The 16,437-nt window shown below is 37.1% G+C and overlaps 1 long non-coding RNA gene across 1 annotated transcript in view; it reads left to right on the top strand.

Moving 5' to 3' along the window:
* LOC119523344 overlaps positions 1-16,437 on the top strand; it is a 189,832-nt gene that overhangs the window by 105,107 nt on the left and 68,288 nt on the right. The window contains exon 3 of the long non-coding RNA XR_005214609.1: positions 9,019-9,128. This is a non-coding gene — a long non-coding RNA (uncharacterized LOC119523344). The remainder of the gene's footprint in view (positions 1-9,018; positions 9,129-16,437) is intronic.

Below are 16,437 nucleotides of genomic sequence, written 5' to 3'. Positions count from 1 at the left end.
AATATGGCCATAGCCTAGGTTATTTTAGTTTCAGTGCCTGTCTGCCAAGCCTTCTTATCCAGTTCAATTTGTAGATCAACCATTCAGCTTGACGGGAAGATCCATATCCTAAAATTTGTATGGGTTGAGTTCACAAAGAGTCAGCCTATTTGTATGTGTTTTACCAAATGTACTTCAGTTCAGAACATAAAATTAATATCCACAAAGGATGTAAATAAAGATACATTATGAAAGGACAATTTAATGGAAGAAAATAAACCAATGGAAGTTGCCAGTTGACAAATGATAGCAAATATTTGCAATACTGAATGGCACCCAGAGCAAAAAAATTGCATTTTTTTTTTCAATTTTCACATATGTATCATGTTCTGGGGGGACCAAAACACCCTTTGTGTGGAAATATGATTCATTTTGTATCTTCTGCAATCTAAGCGCTCATTATTTTAAAATGATTTGGAATCCTCTCTTTGAATACATTGCTCTATCTCTTTAGATATTGGCAGAAAAGGGTTCTGAGGGTGAATTACTGCTGGGCCCAAACTCCCACACTTACCAAGGATTTATTAGGCTCAGGGTAGAATGGCATCAATAAATCACTTTTCTGACATGTTTTTAATCTGAAAATTATAATATTAAATTGATGCCATGAAGTTCACCCTTAGCTATGCTCCTGAGATAATTGCATGATATTTTTTGACCTTTCTAAATCCTCAGTCTTCTTAAAATGCATTTTTACAGTGATCTTTAACAAAAATACATAATAGTGATAATTTTCAAAGTACAATTTAACAAACAGAGTACAAATTTCAAAGACTGTCATGGGTCACAGTTCCACAAATTTCAGCTATTTCCATTATTGTAACATATAACATGCACACAGAAAGGTGTTAACATTTGATGTGCAGCTCAACAAGAAGTTATATAGGTAATTTCAAAAATTGTTGTGGGTTACAGTTCCACAGTTTCAGTTCTTTCCTTGTTATGTAATATAGGGTATATAGAGAAAAGGTGAAGACTTTCCAACCACAATTCAACTAGTAGCTGTAGAGCAAATTTTAAAGGATGCTGTAGGGTTCAGGTCCACCATGTCATTTACCTCCTTCTAGCTCTTCCAACACCCCAGCATCTAAATATATACATATAATATGTATAACATATATGTATATCTTCAATATTCATAGACCTTTGTTAAATCTTATCTTGTTTGTTACTACCTCTTCCTCTCACTTAAACTCTTTCTCCATCTTCAGTGGTGTCTAGACAGTGAGCACCCTAACTTGTTCTTATTTAAAGAGGGTGTCAACAGTATGGGGAAGGGGGCTGCATCTGATTGTTGTTTCTTAAAGAAGCTGTTGCCTCTGGGTTTTAGGACTTGTCTGACATAGGAACACTGGTGGATTTAAGTTTCTGAGAGAGAAAACTTACTGAGTGAGTCTTTTATAGAATCTCAGGTATGGACTTAGATATTTGGGGACTACTTTTGGTGAGGGCATGGCCTACTGTGGCCATTTGGGATGTCCAACTGGAGTTTGCATAGGAGAAACCTCCAGGATAACCTCTTGACTCTGTCTGGGATCTCTCAGCCACTGTGACCTCAGCTTGTTACCTTTCTTTTTTACACCTTTTGGTCAAGTATGCCTTTTCAATCTTTCATTGCCAGAGCTAGGCTCATTCTTGGGAGTCATGTCCCATGGCACCAGGGAGATTCATTCCCCTGGGAATCATGTCCCTCATGAGGGGGGTGTTAATAAATTTATTTGTTGAGTTGAGCTTAGAGAGAGGAAGGCCGCATTTGAGCAACAAAAGAGGCTCCCTGGAGGTGCCCTTTAGACATAATTATAAGAGGGCTCAGCCTCCCATTTAAAACCATAAGTTTCACAAGAGCAAGCCTCACGTTGAGGGCTTGATTTATTAGGTAGTGAGTTCTTAATTTCATGTAATATACATTCTATCCCAAGATAAGCAGTCAGTTTCTTACATTATCTTCACTTAGTTGTACAATCATCATCATTCTCAACTTTAAAAAATTGTCATAATGTAATATATCCCAGAGCTCTTATCAGCTGCTAATTATTCTTCCTTAGTATTAGTGTATTCATGTATTTTTTAGCCATTTCTATTTCCTTCTTGGAGAAATGTCTTTTCATATCTTTTGCCCATTTTATAGTTGGGCTGTTTGTACTATTGTTATTGAGTTATAGCATTTCTTTATATGTGTAAGATATCAGTCTCTTATCAGATACATGGTTTTCCAAATATTTTCTCCCATTGTGTTGACTGCATCTTCACCTTTTTGACAAATTCCTTTGAGGTACAGAAGCTTTTGATTTTGAGGAATTCCCATTTATCTATTTTTTCTTTCATTGTGCTTTGGATATAAGGTCTAAGAAGCTACCTCCAAATACTAGGTCTTGAAGATGTTTCCCTACATTATCTTCTAGGAATTTTCTGGTACTGTCTTTATATTGAGGTCTTTGATCCACTTTGAGTTAATTTTTATATAGGGTGTGAGGTAGGGGTCGTCTTTCATTCTTTTGGGTATGTATATCCAGTTCTCCCAGCCCCATTTGTTGAAGAGACTGTTCAGTCAGAGTTCAGTGGATTTTAGGGCCTTATCAAAAATCAGTCGACCATAGATCTGGTGGTCTATTTCCAAATTCTCAATTTGATTCCATTGATCAGTATGCCTATCATTGTGCCAGTACCATGCAGTTTTGACTACTGTGGCTTTATAGTAGGCTTCAAAGTCAGGAGGTGTAAGTCCTCCCTCCTTGTTTTTCTTTTTTAGAATGTTTTTAGCAATTCGAGGCCCCTTTCCAAAGAAATTTGATAAATAGTGTTTCCAAGTATTATAAGTAGGTCGTTTGTATTTTGCACTGAATCTGTAGGTCAGTGTAGGTAAGATTGACATCTTAATGATGTTTAATCTTACTATCCATGAACATGGACTATCTTTCCATCTCTTTAGATCCCCTTTTATTTCTTTTAGTCAAGTTATGTAATTTCCTGTGTAGAGGTCTTTTACATCCTTGGTTAACTTTATTTCATGGTACTTGGTTTTTTTTAGTTGCTATTGTGAATCGAATCTTCTTCTTGAGTGTCTCTTAAGTTGGATCATTTCTAGTGTATAAGACCATTAATGACTTATTTGCATTAATCTTGTGTCCCGCCATTCTGATGAATTTATTAGCTCAAATAGCTGTGTTGTTGATTGCTCAGGGTTTTCCAAATATAAGATCATATTATCTTCAAATAATAACAGTTTTATTTCTTCCTTTCCAATTTGGATGCCTTTTATTTCTTTGTTTGCCAGATTGCTCTAGCTAGCACTTCCAGCACAATGTTGAATAATAGTGGGGACAGCGGACATCCTTGTCCTGTTCCTTATCTTAGATGGAAGGTTTTCAGGATCCCAGCATGGAGTACTATGCTTGCTTAGGGTTTTTCATATATGCCCTTTATCATATTGAGGAAGTTTCCTTCAATTCCTACCGTTTGAAGTGTTTTTGTTAAAAAAAGCATGCTGAATTTTTTCAAATGCTTCTTCAGCATCTATTGAGATGATCATTTCATTTTCCCTTTTAATTTATTAATGTGTATTATTACATTGATTTTTTTATGTTGAATCATGCTTGCTTGCCTGGGATGAACCCCACTTGGTCATGGTTTATGGTTTTTTAATGTGTCTTTGATTGATTCAATTTGCAAGTATTTTTTGGAGAATTTTTACATCTATATTCATGAGGGAGATTGGTCTGTAGTTTTCTTTTCTTGTAGCATCTTTATCTGGTTATGGTATTAGAGTAATGTTGACTTCATAAAATGAATTATGTAGTATTCCATTTTCTTCGAATTTTGAAAGAGTTTGAGTAAGAATGGTGTCAATTCTTCTTGGAAAGTTTGGTAAAATTCCCCTGTGAACCCATCTGACCCTAGGCTTTTATTTGTAGGAGGCTTTTTGATGACTGATTGGATCTCTTTACTTGTAATTGGTGTGTTGAGTCTCTGTTTCTTTTCTGGTCAGTCTAGGTTGTTTATGTGTTTCCAAGAAGTCATTCATTTCTTCTAAATTGTCTAGTTTGTTGGTGTACATTTATTCATAGTATCCTCTTATTGTTTTTTTTTTTTAATTTCTTCGGGGTCAGTAGTACTGTCCCCTCATCATTTATTATTTTGTTTGTTTGTGTCTTCTCTCTTTGACTTTGTCAGTTTAGCTAAGGCTTTGTCAATCTTGCTGATCTCAAAGAAACGAATTTTGGTTTTATTTATTCTCTTTATTAATTTTTTGGTTCTCCATACCATTTATTTCTGCTTTAATCCTTGTTATTTCTTTTCTTCTACTTGCTTTAGGGTTAGTTTGCTGATCAATTTCTAGCTTCTTCAGTTGTTCCATTAGTTCTTTGATTTTGGCTCTTTCTTCCTTTTTAATGTATGCATTTATAGCTATAAATTTCCCCCTCAATACTGCCTTTGCTGCATCCCATAAGTTTGGTATGTTGTGTTCTCATTTTCATTTATCTCTAGATATTTAGCAATTTCTCTTGCAATTTCTCCTTTAATCCCCTGATTATTTAGGAGCATGTTGTTTAACCTCCAGATATTTGTGAATGTTCTAGATCTTTGATGTTTGTTGATGCCTAGTTGCATTCCATTATGTTCAGAGAATGTGCTTTGAAAGATTTCATTCTTTTTTAAATTTATTGAGGCTTGTTTTATGCCAGCATATGATCTATCCTGGAGAATGTTCTATGAGCATTAGAGAAGAATGTATATCCTGGTAATTTTGGTCGTAATACTCTCTATATATCTGTTAATTCTAATTCAGGTATCACTTTGTTTAGGTTCTCAGTTTCATTATTGGTCCTTTGTTTGGTTGATCTTCATGTAGGGCATGAAGTCTTCCATGATTATTGTGGAAACATCTAATGCTTCCTTCAGTTTTGCCAATGTTTGTCTCTTATAGTTTGGAGTACCTTGACTGGGTGAATAGACATTTATTATTGTTATTTCTTCTTGGTGAATTGTCTCTTTTATTAGTATATAGTGCCCTTCTTTGTCTCTTTTTTTTCCTTCTTTGTCTTTTATGCATCCTTGCATTTAAAGTTTTTTTAATCTGATATTAATATTGCTTCCCCTGCTCTCTTTTGGCTGTAGGCTTTGTGGAATATTTTTTCCCATCCTTTCACTTTCAATTTTTTTGTGTTGTTGGGTCTAAGATGAGTCTCTTGGATACAGCATATTGATGGTTCATATTTTTTAATCCATTCTGCCTATCTGTGTCTTTTAATTGGGATGTTTAATCCATTCACATTCAATGTTATTATTGTAAAGGCAGTTCTTGAATCAGCCATCTTGTCCTTTGGTTTTTATTTGTCAGTTCCATTATTTCCCTCTCTCTATTTCTTTTATGTTACCCTTACTGATACTCCTCTGTATTATGCCCTTATCCAGGCCTCTCTCTCCTGTCTTTTCTCTCAGCCAGTGGAGCTCCCTTTAGTATTTCTTGTAGGGAAGGTCTCTTGTCAACAGATTTTCTCAGCATTTGTTTGTCTGTGAAAATTTTAGCTCTGCCTTGATTTTGAAGAAGCAGAGGGTATTTCACCAGACGGCTTCTTGGAATATCAAGGAAATTCCAGAGGTCTAGTTTGCGGCTAAAGGGGGATTCTAAACATCGCCTGGAATCCACGCTCCCTGAGAGCCCCATACCCAGCGATCCTTCTACTTACTCATTGACTCGATACACCAACCACTATGTGGGAAATAACAGGGGAAGAGGGAAAGAAACAAACTCATAGCTTCTTCCAGGTGCTGCTGATCTGGATTATCATTTGGTGTGTGCCTCAAGATTTCTTTGCAGGATAAAGTTTTCTTGGTGGGCAATTTTATTTCTTTCAGAATTTCAAATATGTCATACCACTGTCTTCTCACCTCCATGGTGCCCACTGAGTAGTTGCTACTTAGTTTTATATTTTTTGTATTTGGTGAATTCCTTCTTCCTTGCTTCTTTCAGAACTTTCTCCTTTTCAGCATTTGACAATCTGATCAGAGTATGTCTCAGAGTTGGTTTATTCAGATTTATTCTATTTGGAGTTTGTTGGACTTCTTTGATTTGCCTATTTATGTAATTAAGAATTGTTGAGAAGTTTTCCCCAACAATGTCTTTGAATACTCTTCCTAGACTTTTACTCCTGTCTTCACCTTCTGGAGTACTAATGAATCTTATATCTGCATGCTTCATGTCCATCCATCATTTTCGTGAGATCTATTTCAAATTTATCAATTGTTTTCATAATTCCTTCTTTTGTGCTTTCAACTTTCATCATCCTGTCCTCAAGGTCACTAATTCATTCTTCTTCCTCTTCAAATCTGCTGTTATATGTCTCAAGAATATTTTTAATTTAATCAACAGTATCCTTTACTTCCATAAGTTCTACTATTTTTTGGTTAGTCTTGCAAATTCTTCTTTATGCTCTTCTAGGGTCTTCTTCATGTCCTTTAAATTCTGAGCCATGACATTGATGTTTGCATGTACTTCTTTGATTAATTGCTCCAAGTTCTGTGTCTCCTCAGGCTTTTGAATTAGGACGTTTGAATTATCCATATCTTCTGTTTTTTTTATTATGCTTTATAATTTTCTGTTGTTTTTGGCCTCCTAGCATTTGCTTATCTTGATAGGTTTCTTTTAAGATATGCTGGATTATGTGAACATTTGTCTACAATTTGGCAGATCTACAGCTTAGTGGAGTGCACTTTCCCTGGCTTATCAGCAGATGGCGCTCTTGAGCCACCTCTTCTCAAGCCAATTCTCCCCCAACTTCATCTGTGCACTGAGAGAGGGTCCAAACCATGTGGAAGTCCAATCAGTGCACCAATTTTCTGTGTGTACTGGGAACTGCCAGCCTTATGGTTGGGGGACATACCTTGCACAGTTTGGCAGGGAGTCCACTCCAGGACACAGTGGTCCCAACCATTCCTGGAGCTGTGGGTGGAGTACTCTGTGGCTGCATATCTTCATGTCTCACCTTCCAGCTCAAATGCCCCACAGTACCTGTCTGCCATGCACCCTGAGTCCCTGGGATTGGGGGTGGGCTCCTGGCACTTCCATGCTGCACCCTTGCCTCTAGGCTGTGCACACCATTGGCTTCCTTGGAGGAAGAGTGGATTCTGTCACAAGCCCTCTGAATCATCAGTTCACTCAAGGAATCTGTCAGCCATTGGACTGTGAAGGATTATCTTCCCAGTCAACTGCAAAGATTGCTGCATGTGGAATGGAAAACTGCCCCTTTCTGCACATGTCTGCCTGTTCCAACTGCCAGTTCCTGGCACAGGGACTCTTGTATGTGGATCTGCAAAGGGTTCTCACCCATGCGAAGTGCTGAGGAGGGTACATGGGATGAGGAAGGCTGCTCCCCTCCATATCCATCAGCAAGCTCCAACATCCATTCCCTGGTGGTGTTCCAGGCTGAGCACTCACCGGTCTTAAACGCAGTCTCTCAGTTTTTCCAAATACATATCACTATGGGTTTAGAAGTCCCTGCCCAGTCAGTGGAACCCTGGAACTGATGTTCTGGAACTCTTTCTGTCCTTTATCCAGTGTTTTTCATGGAGGAGAGTTTTGCTCTGTCTCCCCTAATCTGCTATCTTCCCGGAACCACCCTAAATCCTAAATCTTATAAAATGATATCTGAAAATCAAGAGAACAGGCTTTCTTCTTAAAACCCATTACTTCCTTAATATCAGTAGAAAATTAATTTCAAAAGACAGTTACTTGGGAGGGACTGTTTGTAAAGAGCAGTGATAAGTGTTGTAGGAGAGACTAAGGTGAAAAAGAAACAGACCTTTCTACAAGTGAGGGAGAGAGATAGATGTACAAAAACAAGCTAATTAAAAGTAGACTGAAATAGGTTCTAATAAACCTGGAAAAATACTTAAAGGGATAACCCTTTTTTCTCCTTGATACTTTACCAATATTTTAGGAACCTAATTCATTATTATTGAAATAAGGTAAAACAAATTTAAATGTTCCCAATGATTTCACCTGAGGGACTCTATTGTGCTGTAGGTTGGGGGAATTTTCTTTTATTGAAATTATACCATTAGGTGCTATCCTTTCCCCATAAGTAAACAAACAGCAAAACCAAACAAAGGAAACAAAAAAACCTAATGAAACCAAGAATACTGCTAAGGAAGCTACCCAAACTAACCAATTTATGCTTACTTGAAATTGTCCACAGATATTATGCCTGTCATATATGGAAATAGGACAGTGTCTTTACAAGTAGTATCATAATTCACAGATCATCAACCAAACTCATCTAGCCTACTTCCTCCCCTCCCCTGCTTAAACCCTCAGAAAAAATTTTTGTTGTAACAGATATGCAGTACTGTGTCTGTGTAAATGGAAGTATTGGTACTAGATGGGTTTGTGCAGCATGTAGAATAATATAATGTCATACTTCATATGCACCATAAAATACAGAAATTACAGCACTTAAGAGAATATGAGAAGTCATTTAAGCCCTTTTCCAGTTTTTGCTTTGTGTTTATTTATCTTCCTTTAGCAGATAAATATACATGTATTTAAATAGAACAAGAGACCAAAACCTATGGGGAATGAGTACTAAATGATATATGGTTCACAGTAAATATGTAGTTCTGATTATACGTTAGACATTTTTCATACAATACCCACAAAACTATGAAGTAGTTTCTATGATTATTCCCATTTTACAGAAGAAGACATTGAGGTAGAGAGGTTAAATAAACTTGTTTAATATCACTCTACTAGGAGGTGGCAGTTAAGATTCATTAATTCATTTATTTAACAGATATGTATTGAGTAGCAAGATGTGAGATCAAAGGTAAGACAGGGAACCAGATTTTGTGAGACTTATAGGTCACCCTTAAGAATTTGGCTTTTACTCTGAGTGAAGTCGTAACCCATTGCAAGGTTCTGAGCAGAGACAGAATGTGATTTACTTTATAATTTAATAGATTAACTCTGCCTTCTTGGTTTAGACTACACTGTCGAGAAGCATGGAAGAAAGCAGGACAAATGGTCAGAAGTTTACTGCAGAGAATGAGGCAAGAAATGATGGTGAAAGACCAGAGTGGTAGCAGTGGAGAAGGTAAAAAATGGTTGAACATTGGATGTGTTTTGAAGGTAGAGTCAAAAGCATTTACTGACTGCTTGAATGTTGGTTATGACAAAGAGTAAAAAAATGACTCTCACATTTTAATATGAGGAAAATTGCCATGTAATTTATTGAGAGGGAATACTAGAGGGAGCAGATTTATTTTATCGGGAAATCTCATTTTAATTCTTGAAGGACAGTTTTGCCAGATATGGAATTCTTGTTTGAGAGTTGTGCTGGTTTGGAGCTGTTATGTACCCCAGAAAAGCCACGATCTTTTAATCCATTCTAGTGGGGGCAGACCTATTGTGGGTGGGACCTTTTGATTAAATTGTTTCCATTGAGATGTAACCCAGCCCATTCAAGGTGGGTCTTAATTCCCTTATTGGAGTCCTCTATAAGAGGATAAAAGACAGATGAAACTCAGAGAGCTTAGAGAAACTGAGAGAGAAACACCCGGAGACATTTGGAGACAACCATTTTGAAACAAAGGCCCAGGAAAAAAGAACCGCAGACATCACCATGTGCCTTACCATGTGACAGAGGAACCCCAGATGCCAGCAGCCTTTCCTCAGAGAAGGTCACTTCCTCTTGATGCTGTAACTTGGACCTTTTCATGGCCTTAGAACTGTAAGTTTGTAACCTGATAAATCCCCATTGAAAAAGCCAACCCTTTTCTGGTATATTGCATCCTGGCAGCTTTAGCAAACCAAAACAAGTGTTTTCCTTTCAACACTTTAAATAAGTCTTCCTACTGCTTTTCTCACCTCTCTGGTTGATACCTTATTTATGGTTAGTTCGTTCGTTCTTCTTTCAGGATTGTCTCCTTGTTTTTGACATTCATTCGTTTGCTTATAGTATGTCTCTTTGTGGATCTCTTCTAACAATTTATGGAAATTATAATTTTCTTTGTGTATAATTTTCCTGGTTTCCTTTAGTTCTTTGTGTTTTCCTTTAGTGCTTTGAGGATATTTAAGACAGTTCTTTTAATGTTTTCATCTAGTAAATACAATGACTGAACTTCCTCATTGATTGTTTCTGTTGCTTTCTTGTGTTCTTTTGAATGGATCATATTGTGCTGTTTCTTTTTATCTTTTTATTTTTTTCTGGAAATCTGAACATTTGAGTATTGTAATGTGTTAACTCTGGAAATCATATTCTCCCTCAGGGTTTCCTTGGCTTTTGTATGTTTGTTTCTTATTATTGAAAGGAGTAGTAGTCTATTTTTTTAGTGATTTTTCTAAACTATGCTACTGTTCTTTTAGCTTATATTCAGCTAGAGTTATTGTAGAGATATCCTTGAATGTGAAGAACTAAAAGTAAGTAAATAAATAAAAACAACAAACACCTCTCCCAGTCTTTGTGTATTGTTTCTGTGCTGGGGCTTTCCTTCAGTGCTCAGCCAACCTTGCAGTGAGCCTAAAGAAAAGCCTGAGGTTAAATCGTAGGGTCCTCTCAGGTCTTTTCTGAGCATGTGTTTTCCCCTGGGCATGTGCTTGGCCTTTTAAACTCCCCATATATATAGATGATCCAAATGCCCCACTTTCTTCAGGAAATCTCTGGCAGTCTTTCCTGCCAGGTCCCAGATGTTCTATTGTATGTCTCAATCTTAATCTTTTGACAGAGGAAGCTATTCTTTGGTTGTTTTCTTGCAGTCATTTTTGGTCATGCTGGCTGCTTCTCCATCCAGAGTGAGGTCTGGGACAGGTGAGACAAAGAACAGTTCTTTGGAATGGTCCTTCATGCTGCCACAGGATGAGTTGGAACTGATGTATAGATACTGTGGTCTGTTAACAATGGGTTTTCTGCTCCCTCTGGAATCCAGGAGTAAGTGACTGTGGTGCTTTGGAATTGTATGTACCTCAGAAAATCATGTTCTTAAGGCTATTCTATTCCTGTGGGTTTAAACCTATTGTAAGTAGGACCTTTTGATGAGGTTATTTCAGTTAAGGCATGGCCCAGTTTGGGTGTTAATCCTTTTACTGGAGTCCCATATAAGAGGATGAAATTGAGGCAAAGAGAAAAGAAGCCATAGAAGGGAAAAACTGAGAGCAATGAGACATGGAAGAGAAGAAAGTAACCAGCTGAAAAACCATATGTCTTACCATGTAGCAGAGGAGCCAAGGATTGCTGGCAGCAAGTCTTCAGGAAGAAAGCATCACCTTGATAATGCTTTGATTTGGACATTTTTCTCAGCCTAAAAACTATAAGCTTATATAAGCTAATAGATACCCATTGTTGAAGCCAAAGCATTTCATGGTATCTGCTTTGAGCAGCCTAGGGAACTAAAAGAATACCTTACTGGGAATGTAAATTGCTGCTGTGCCAAGCTGGGGAGGGTTAGGTTAAAAGGCTAGTAAAAGTGTCTTGAGGCTTTCCTAACATTTTAAATTGCCTTTTTATTGATTTAGTGTTCACAAATTTAATGTAAACATTTGCTTCCCAGAGTTTGGAGAAAGTTGGTTATGCCAGTTTCCACTTGTTTCTTAATGTTTCTACAGGATTTTTGTTTTCTGGAGCTTCTTACTCTGCCATTTTGCTGACATCACTCTCCTGGTAGTGTTTTGAGAGATTCCTTGCTTTCTGATATGACCAGATGCCCCTTTTCATTTTGTACATTTCCTGACCCAGACATGGAATCAGCACATTTCATCATCTATAAAATGGGGATAAGAATAGTATATATTTCTAATAGCCTCATTGTGAGAATTAAAATGAGTTGATATACATAAAGCTTCTGGAACAGTGTCTGGCATGTTGTACATGTTACATAAGTATTAGTTGTTGTTATTGATGTAACTATTTTGAATGATGAAGGTCTGTGCTTACTATTTGAAACTTCATTGTACCTATTAGGAGTCTGTAGGCTTACTCAGGGTCAGTTCAAGTGTAACTGCACATCTTTTAACCTTATAAGGCATTTTAAAATAATTGATGTGAATGAAAATTATAGACTCCCTGCAATAAGGTGGCAATTTTGGCATGAACATTAACCACTTTTTATGGTAATTCCTTTTATAATATGCATAGAAATCCCTGAAAAGTTTAGCATACAAGATGTTGAGTTCTTTATAGTGTTTGTAAAGCCTACTTTAAAGTTTGGTGTTTCTGCTAAGAATCATCAAATGGTCAGGCACATTTCTCAGTTGAAGGAACACATGACATGGGTCTGAAGTGTCTCCAAGCTGCAGTAAGTCACATTGTGATTTTGTACTTCTGTAGAATCCTGGAGACACTGTTAAGTGGCTGGTGAATTTTAAAAAATATTATGGAAACTTTCCTATTTTACTGGACTACCAGAAAGTCATTTATTTTACTAACTCTCTATAGGATGAAGGGAAGCCAATCTCTTGGTCATATAATTTGATCAATGCATTGGTTCTTGGTAGTCCTCCCAGTGGTGCATTCAGGTCTAATGTCCATCTGTGGTATACTCTAAAGAGGCCTGTGTGGAAGGGAGAAACAGGGAGGGGTGTCACATAGTACAGTATGTGGGCAACCCTGCCCAAGAAGCAGCTTCAGGTCACTTCCCTCAACTGAGCTATGAACAAGGGATTCACTTCAGAAAGGGCAGGGGATGTGGAAAGAAAAACTGAATGGCTTACCTGTTATAGTTAGTAAAAATATGCTTTTCATTACCAACCACAAAATATGCAAGTAAGCCTAGTCAGACAAATATAAATAAAGAAATATGTGTTCAAAACTATATATAAAATATATAAACATAAATATTGGCCATCAAGTGTAACATGTGGAATTTCATGCTAATAAGGAAATATTTAATGATACCCTTTCAGAAAGAACCAAAATGTTAATCAAATATCAGGAAATTCAGAAAATACCTGCCATTTAAAATAATTAGATACCAGATTAGACGTGAGAGACATATCTTGCATTTAGTCACAACCTTATTGCTACATGAGGAGAGAATCTATTTCATAAAGGGGAGAAAAGGCAAAAAAAATAAGATGACCAACTAATTTTGAATTTATTTTGTGACTAAATATGATACAGGAAACTGGAGACAACATTCTTATTGAATAAATAGTTTTAGTTTGCTAAAGCTGCCAAAAGGCAATATATGAGAAATGGGCTAGCTTTTAAAAATGAGAATTTATTAGTTTACAAGCTTACAGTTCTGAGGCTGTGAAAAATGTCCAAATCATGGTATCATCAATAGATGACACCTTCATCCTGAAGACAGTCTGCTGGTGATCTTGGATTCCTCTGTCACATGGCAAGGCACATGGTGGCAACTGCTGGTCTCTCCATTCTCTTCTGGGTTTCATTACTTCTAGCTTCTGGCTTCAGTGGTTTTCTCTCTGTATCTGTGGCTTTTTTTCTCTGTGTTTCTCTGAATGTCATTCTCTTATAAAAGTCTCCAGTAAGAGGATTAAGACCCTCCCTGAACAAGGTGGGTCATGTCTTAATTTAAGATCCTACTCAACAAAAGATCCTAGTTACAATGGGTCCACACCCACAGGAATGGAATAGCTTTAAGAACATGATTTTCTAGGGTCCATAAAGCCTCCAAACCATCACAGTAATTGCTAGAAATCTATTTATGGAAATTTGTGAAGTGCCCTATGCCTTAGAAAATAAGTCTCTTTTCCATTGATCCTTTCTAATATTTTAGGTTCAATTTCATAAATACAAAACCAATTAGTTCCAAGGAAATTATCAAAGACCTAATAAACCTCCCAGTTATTATGTCACACTGTACATATATATGGCCCATTTCTTTTCCATTTGACTTTAGATGGGCAATGAGGGTTGGAAAAGTGAATAAGCTTTGGGCCCACGTATGCCTGGGTCTGAATCCAGGCCCTACAGTCTTCAGATATGTGATGCTAGGCAAGTTAGATAACATTTTGGAGTCTCAATTTCCTCATCTACAAAATCAGAGCAATAATACTCATCTTAAATGATTGTTCTTTTGATATTTTTAATATTCTAAGCCTGTTGAAAGCATTTAGTGATTTGAATCCAGGGTATCTCTGTTACTGTATTTGGAGTTTACTCTATTAATACTTTTATTTTAAGCCTTTACAATGTTTTTCAATAATTTTTAGAGGAAACAAATAGCTGATAATCTATGAGGGCCAGATGGCTGGCAATCTTATTCACCTCTCCATCTCTAGGGTCCAGCATAGTGCCAGACACATGACTGATTCTTATTTAGTGTTTGGGGAATGAATAAATGAACAAGTATTATTGTACAGTGTCTTTATACATAATTTAGTAATATAGGACAATTGTGGAATATTCTGATTGGTACAGAAGTGTATTTTAGAATGCTTTTCAATACAGGACCTGTTGACAGTCTCAAGTGACTAGAATAAAATATAGCAAAATATTTTCTACTGCTTGGATTTGGTAAAGGTTGTAGAGCCAACTTTAACAGGTCAATGGACTAGGTTCTAATTAGCAAGAGTCTTTTATATATTGGAGAATTTCTAAATACCACAAAGCCTTGAAAATCACTAAGTCTTAATTTTAATTCATTTAATAAATACATCATTTGAGGGTTTGTTCTGTTCCAGGTACTTAGCTAGGCACCCTGGAAAGAAAGATGAGTAAGATAATGCCCTTGATCTAAACAAGCAGAAGCAAGATCAGAGAACCATTAATGTCAATACCCTATTACAGGTTCTATGACTGTTGTATGAACAAGTTGCCAGGGTGGCAGAGAACGAAAAGTACACTCTAGGGCCAAGTGGTCTATAGTGAAGTATAGTGAAGTGGTGGGATGGTACCAGGTAATGCATGTCAGGGGAGTTAATCCTTGGAGCAGAGCCTCAAAGGATAGCTAAAATTTATGAAGAAAGTTGTTTATAGGCAGAGGAAACAATATTTTCAAAGGCCCCAAGCTGAGAGAAAGAATGCCATATTTTGGAAGAAAAAAGGCATGTGTATAGCTGGAAATTAGGTTGGGGAAGGGTATGAATTACGGTTTATATTATGAAGCTCAGATGTTTGTATTCTATTTATCAGTATGTGGTGAGCATAATGTTATACTTTTCATGATACCTCAGGGCCCCCAATGTACATATCAACTATCAAACTTAATTTTAATAGAATGACATTTTTAGGCCTGATCTACCAAGTTAGGACCAGTTTGCCTTACATAAAAGTGCTATTTTTTAAATAATTTTGATCTATGCCTTTCTCATAAATTTGCATTTATGTCCTTGCCATTAGCTGCTTTGTTTCACAGCTTTTAGTGGACTAATTTTAGCAGGCCTTCTTCTTATTTTCTAAATTATTTCTTCTATTCTGCTACAAACTTACAAATTAAATAACTAATTTTGTAACTAACTTTGGAAGTTAAGACTAAATTGCACATGACGCTATATAGCATATTTGCTACCATAGCCCCATAACAGACAATGCCAATTGATTATAGCATATCTTCCTAGAGTCTACTTAAGGTCTCAAAAATTTTTCTTAACAGAATCCTGTGTTTCATGAAGCCACTAACAATTACTTGGAGTTGGTGTTCTAGTTTGCTATTGTTGCTGGAATGCAAAACACCAGAGATGGACTGGCTTTTATAAAAGGGGGTTTATTTGGTTACACAGTTACAGTCTTAAGGCCATAAAGTGTCAGCAATCAGGTACCTTCACTGGAGGATGGCCAATGGTGTCCGGAAAACCTCTGTTAGCTGGGAAGGCACGTGGCTGGTGTCTGCTCCAAAGTTCTGGGTTCAAAATGGCTTTCTCCCAGGATGTTCCTCTCTAGGCTGCAGTTCCTCAAAAATGTCACTCTTAGTTGCACTTGGGATATTGGTCCTCTCTCAGCTTCTCCAGAGCAAGAGTCTGCTTTCAACGGCTGTTTTCAAACTGTCTCTCATCTGCAGCTCCTGTGCTTTCTTCAAAGTGTCCCTCTTGGCTGTAGCTCCTCTTCAAAACATTACTCACAGCTGCAGCTGCACTGAGTTCCCTCTGCCTGTCAGCTCATTTATATGGCTCCAATGATCAAGGCCCACCCTGAATGGGTGGGGCCATGCCTCCATGGAAATGTCTCATCAGAGTTATCACCTACAGTTGGGTGGGGCGCATTCCCACAGAAACACTCAAAGAATTGCAATCTAATCAACACTGATAACATCTGCCCCCACAAGATTACATCAAAGATAATGGCATTTGGGGGGACATAATACATTCAAACTGGCACAATTGGTAAAGGAGATAGGCTCCATTTTTCATGACTGGTCTAAGAGCTATCTTTAGAGTGGATTTCATGAGTCTTAGTGCAGTAACTGCTTGGCTTCACAGAAGCATTTTTTTTTTTTTTTTTTGCT

The sequence above is a fragment of the Choloepus didactylus genome, chromosome X (genome assembly GCF_015220235.1).
Source record: "Choloepus didactylus isolate mChoDid1 chromosome X, mChoDid1.pri, whole genome shotgun sequence".
NCBI classification, from domain to species: Eukaryota; Metazoa; Chordata; class Mammalia; order Pilosa; family Megalonychidae; genus Choloepus; species Choloepus didactylus.
This window is presented reverse-complemented; position numbering and strand designations above follow the sequence as displayed.